General features: G+C 46.2%; 1 long non-coding RNA gene across 1 annotated transcript; it reads right to left on the bottom strand.

Moving 5' to 3' along the window:
* Nucleotides 1-849: 849 nt before the first annotated feature.
* LOC125281193 (uncharacterized) lies at nt 850-4,940 on the bottom strand. The gene is made up of 4 exons (XR_007188301.2): nt 4,758-4,940; nt 4,107-4,316; nt 3,058-3,161; nt 850-1,143 (listed from the first exon to the last, which is right to left on the bottom strand). It is a non-coding gene; the product is annotated as an uncharacterized LOC125281193 (long non-coding RNA).
* Between the last annotated feature and the right edge of the window lie 943 nt (nt 4,941-5,883).

Raw genomic sequence — 5,883 nt, 5'->3', positions numbered from 1 at the left:
TATTCAGTTGGATATCTATGAAATGTTGAAGGCCAAGGCTAACTTGTTTTCTTGCTGACAACCTGTACCCATGTGCCCCATGGAAGTTTCCAGAGAAAGAGCCAGTCTGGAACAGAAGGCCAAGGAACAGTAGCCTGTAAGCAGCAGTTACATTTTCTCAGTGCGCTTAGGTAGAAGAAGAACCCCACTCCTCACCATGGGCTGTAGCTGGTCCTTGTCTAACCCTTCAGCCTGTTTCCTTCCAATCTGCCTTTTGTTCACTAGGCCACGCTGGTCTCCTTTCTGGAAATGACCAGCTTCTCCCCGTCTTGGAAACTTTCAATTTTCTGTTCCCACTGCTTGGAATGTTCTTTGTCCAGAACTGGACTCATGGATTCTTCTCCCCCACGAGGCCTCTGCCGAATTAGCACCCCCCTCCCCCCCCCGGAGAGAACTCTGACCACCCTTTGTTGCTTTGTTTGTTTCTTTTATCATAACCCACAATTAGGTTCATTTTTTTGTCTGCTTGTTTTTAGTCTGTCTCCCTCACTAGACTGAAAAGTTCTCAGGGCAAGGCTGTTACATTCAGATGAAAAATGTTGAACCTCCATAGTAGTTCGCCCCTCACCGCGTGACTCTTACCATGCCTCCCTGTTTCTGTCCGCCATAGCTCTGCTCACAACCTGAAATGCTCTTCCTTTGTTTTCCTGTTTATGGTCTGGCTCTCCTGATTAGACGGTGAGCATCATGAGGGTCGAGAACGGGTCTATCTTGTTGGCTTCCATACACCCAGTACCCAGCACAGGCCCCAACACTGGACAAAGGACAGAGCCTTAGCATTTATGTGTAGGACAAAACACCATGCTCACCTCTTGCTGAGTTAACACTCTCTGGTTTGAACCGCCTAGTCTAGAATCACGATGGTGTTGGCTCCAGATTCCCAAGATGCTTTGGCCCATTTGGGCTGCTAGAACAAAAGACCACAGACTGGGTGGCTCTGTGGACAGTAGAAATGTATTACTCACAGTTCTGGAGGCTGGAAGTCCAAGATCAAGGTGCCAAAAGATTCGGTGTCCAGGGGGAGCCCACTTCCTGGTTCACAGCCAGCCATCTTCTCGCTGTGTCCTCCCATGGCGGAAGGGGTGAGGGAGCTCTCTGTGGTCTCTTTTATAAGGACATGAAACCCATCATGGGGGCTCCACCTCATGACCTCCTCACCTCCCAAAGACCTACCTCATAATACATCACATTGGGGGTTAGGCTTAAACATATGAACACAGGTGGTGGGAGGGGAGCCACAAATACTGTCTATAGGGCTCCTGGGGGCTCAGTTGGTTAAGTGTCTGCCTTCGGCTCAGGTCATGATCCCAGGGTCCTGGGATCAAGCCCCGCATCAGGCTCCCTGCTCATCAGGGTGTCTGCTTCTCCCTCTGCCTCTCCCCTGGCTTGTGTTCGCTCTCTCTCTCTCTCTCTGTCAAATAAATAAATAAATAAATAAAATATTTTAAAAATATTCAGTTTGAAGGGTATCGTAGGAATGCAGAAGTGCATAAGCAAATGTTTAGGAGACTGGAAAACTGTGTTACTTAGCAGCTGCAGTGTTGAGAAACATTTTATGCCTTGTCGCACTGTGGAAACACAAACAGTCTCTCATTCTTGAGCATTCTCCCAACTCTTAATTTAAAAAATATTTTTCATATTATAAAAGTAGCAGTGAAACCAAACCATATAATACAAGCTACATTGTCTAGCTTAGAAGTTCCAGAGGTTAACGGGAATTAGCAGGGTTAACTGCTACAAGTTGGAGCAAGCTGGGAGGATCCCAAGTTTCAAGGGAGGTATTCTTTGGGGTGGAGCAGCCACTCAGAGCTGTGGCAGAGAGGATCTGGCTGGGATATTGAGAAATCCATGAGGGCAAGTGGGGAGGGACGGATGGAAACCAAGCCCGGTCCCTCTCCCGCACCCCTTTGCCACTGCCATGTTTCTTGACTTTTTCCCCTGCAGCTGGCTGCTTGCTTTGGTAACTTGTCTTCTTGCAGTTAACAGGTATTTTTTAGTTTGTAGATACAATATCATGTCGCACTCAAATAACCGGACCCTAGGGATGCCTGGGTGGCTCAGTGGGTTAAGCGTCTGCCTTCAGCTCAGGTCATGATTCCAGGGTCCTGAGATCGAGACCCACATCGGGGCTCCTTGCTCAGCGGGGAGTCTGCTTCTCCCTCTGCCTGCCGCTCCCCTGCTTATGGGCTCGCTTGCACGTGTGCTCTCTCTCTCTGACGGATAAAAACATAAAATCTTTATTTAAAAAAATCAGACCCTAAACTTCACTGTCTAGGGATTTGCAGCCATTACACATGGATGAGTTCATGGAGCCTGTAGCCCGGCCGGCAGCCGTTCAGATGGTGTGGTTTATGCACAAGCTCGTGTGCTTGTGTTCTTTACCTCGGACGCCTCTGCTGACAAGTTAAATCCTCAGGGGCACCTGGGTGGCTCAGTAGGTCAAGCGTCCAGCCCTTGGTTTCAGCTCAGGTCGTGATCCCAGCACTGCGTGGGGCTCTGTGCCGGGTGTGGAGTCTGCTTGAGATTCTCTCTCTCCCTCTCCCTCTGCCCCTCCCCCTGCTCTCTCTCTTTCTAAAATAAACACATAATTTTTTTTAAAAAAAAGTTAAATCTTTGGAGTTCCAAGGGGATTCAGGAGGTGGGCTTGTGGACCAAATAGACACTCAGTTGTTTTCAACCCATTGGGTAACCAACATCTCTCTTCCTTATTTTACAATACTTTGACGCAGAACTCCTTTGGCACTGCTTATAGACAGCTGTATAACTTGACATCATACTTCTCAGGCACCCAGCCTCTTGAACTACCGCTTTCTCAAATTCCAGTTAAACCTGTGGGGATTCTCTACACGATTCTATGAAAACACCTTGTTTGGAAATATCTGGATCTTGGTTTTTCAACTCTGCATTTGATCAGGGTCTATTTGCTAAAGATAAAAAGAATGGGATCTTGGGAAGCCTCAAGCTCTTAGGGGCAAATAGAACAAGCCCCCCCACGCTCCCTCCGCTCTACCCCCCTACCTGGGAATACACACGTCAGCGCCACAGATCCCGTCTGTGCTCCTGAAGCCAGCTAAGGTCCTGCTTTCCATCAGATTCAGTGGTTGCACACCAGGCCATCTTTTCTGGGGAGACGAGAGACAAGGGCAAGGCGCTATCGTTCTGTTGCCATCTAAGGAAGCATTTGTCTTATAAAATAAGCATCACCCGAGGAATCAGAAAGAATGCAATGTGGGCTTGCAAAAGCGTGTCGAGATTTATTCATTCCTTCACTCAACAAACATGTATCAAGCTTCTACAGGTGCCAGGCCCTGAGCTAGTTGCTGGGGAGACAGCAGAGAGCAAAATAGACAAGGTCGCTACTCTGAAGGAGTTAGCATTGTAATGAGGCTCCTAACAGAGAAAGGGCTTCCCGAATATGGGTTTTACAGATCTGGCTGAACACCTGTTTGTGTAGCCAGCCTAGTTCAGACCCTTACCATCTCTTGTCAGGACTGTCACATAATCCTTCTAATGAGGTTGCGACCCTCTCCAGGTCCACTGTCACGGAACATCCAGAGTTCGATTTTTTTTTATCATCGCATAATTTAAAAGATGTGTTAATATCTGACTATTATAAAAAAAACCAAATACTTCAGAATCAAATATCACATAGTGAAAAGCCGCAGTGCTCCCCTACTCACCGTTTATCACACCCTAGTTGTACCACACAGAAGCAACTACTGAATACTTTTGGCTCTTTCTGCTAGTAATTACGATCACATTTCTTTACGGTATGATTTTATTGGTATTTCTGGATTCATCAGTTTCAGACATTATTTATCGACCTCTTGCTATGCTAGAAGAGCACTAAATAAATGAAATCTAACCATCTTACACTACATAGTCGTAAGCAATTATATTTTAAAATAAAACAGGTGTTTACACCATTACAACTATGTTAATATCATTTACTGTGGAGTCCAGTAATAAAGTATGATTTTTTTCTTTCTTGTAATATATTTTTTTTCCTGGAACTTCTACTTAATCTTTTGCTTTGTTTTCTTTGACCTTATGTATCATCCACATACCTGAAATGCTTTGTAACTTCTCCATATTACTAGATATTGCCTCAAGTTCTCCTCTTGCATACCCTCTGGTAGCTTCAGAGACAGATGCACGAGAGGCAGACATTGTCCTGACAGTTCAGCTTCCTCGGTGCCGTGCCTGCTGTCGGGTCACAAGCCTCTTCAGCTCACTGGCTCGGATCTCTCGCCAAAGGACAAGATGTGTATTTGGCACTGCGTGATTCAGGGTGAGGGTGAGGGTTGGGGTGGAGGTGGGGTGGGGGAGAGGGTATCTGTCTAAAGCACAGTTCTGATCATGTCACACCCCCCTGCTCAAAAGCCTTCGTGTTTCCCTCTTGCCCAGTAAGACAAGTCCAGACCCTTTAGCATGACATTCAGTGCTCCCCAAGATATGACTTAACCTGCCTGTCCTGCCTTAGGGGATCACTGCATCCCAGTTCCCACCTCCAGGTCAACTAGCGTACTTGACATTTCCTAAACACATGGTGCTTCTCCCTTCCACTGTTCCTGCTGAGCATGGCTACCCCCATTCCCCCTTACCTCCCCCCACCACACACACAGCTGGAATGCCTTTCTCACTGAACTACACCTGTTAAAATCCCACTAACCTCCATTACCCCAGGCTGTATCTTCTCCCTGAAAAATATATCTTACCCTCTTTGGGTTTGGTCTCCACTTTCTTCCATGCATTAGAGTCACTGATGCTCATGTCCCGCACTGAAAGTCCTTTGAGACAGTACCGATGTCAAATTTAGCCTTTTGGCTTGCCGGGCAGCCAGCACAATGCGTGGCCTATAGTAGGGACCCCATCGATGCTTAGGAAATCAATAAAATCTGTGATTTCTGTAAATGTGGAAGAATATTATCACAGTTTAATAGCTTTATGGAGATATCATTCACATACCAAGCAATTCAGCCACTGAAAGCGCACAATTCAGTGGCTTGTAGTATATCTGGAGAATCGTGCGATCATCACCACGATCCGTATTAGAACATTTTCATCACTCCAAAAAGGGAACCCTGTAGCCATTGGTAGATGCTCCCTATTTCCCCCCCCCAAAGCCCCCACCCTAGGCAAACAGTTATCTACTGTCTGTCTCTACAGATCAACCTACTCTGGACCTTTCATATGAACGGAACCATATATAGGCGTGGGGGAGGGGTTGCGAATAGTTTTCAAGACCCATCCATATTCGTAGCACGTATCAATACTTCGTTAGTTTTTATTGACAAATAACATGCCATTGCATGAAAATACCACATTTTATTTACCCATTCAGCAGCGGAATAACATTTAGTTGTTTCCGCTTCTATTATGAATAATGTTGTTCTGATCGTTTTTTGAGAAACATCTGTTTTCGTTTCTCTTGCCTAGGTACCTAGGGCTGAAATCTCTGGGACACATGATTACTCTACGTTTAATCTTTTGAGGAGCCACCAAACTGTTTTCCAAAGTGGCTGCACCCTTTTTCATTCCATCAGTAATATAGGAAGGTTCCCATTTCTCCACATCCTCGTGAACACTAGCTATTGTCTGTCTTTTTTGTTATAGCCACCGTGATAGGTGTGATTTGGCATGTCGTTACGGTTTTCCTTTTCTAAGTAAGCGAGCCCTACGCCCGGTGTGGGGCCTGAACTCACAACTCCGAGATCAAGAGTCACGGGCTCTACCGACAGGTGCCTCCATGTCATTATGGCTTTGATCCCCATTTCCTTAGCGGCCAATGATGTTGAGCATCTTTTCACGTGCTTATTGGCCATTTGTAAATCTTCCTTGGGG

This window comes from Ursus arctos, chromosome X, assembly GCF_023065955.2.
Source record: "Ursus arctos isolate Adak ecotype North America chromosome X, UrsArc2.0, whole genome shotgun sequence".
Classification (NCBI taxonomy): domain Eukaryota; kingdom Metazoa; phylum Chordata; class Mammalia; order Carnivora; family Ursidae; genus Ursus; species Ursus arctos.
Note: the sequence above shows the minus strand (reverse complement) of the source record. Positions and strands in the feature narration are given on the sequence as shown.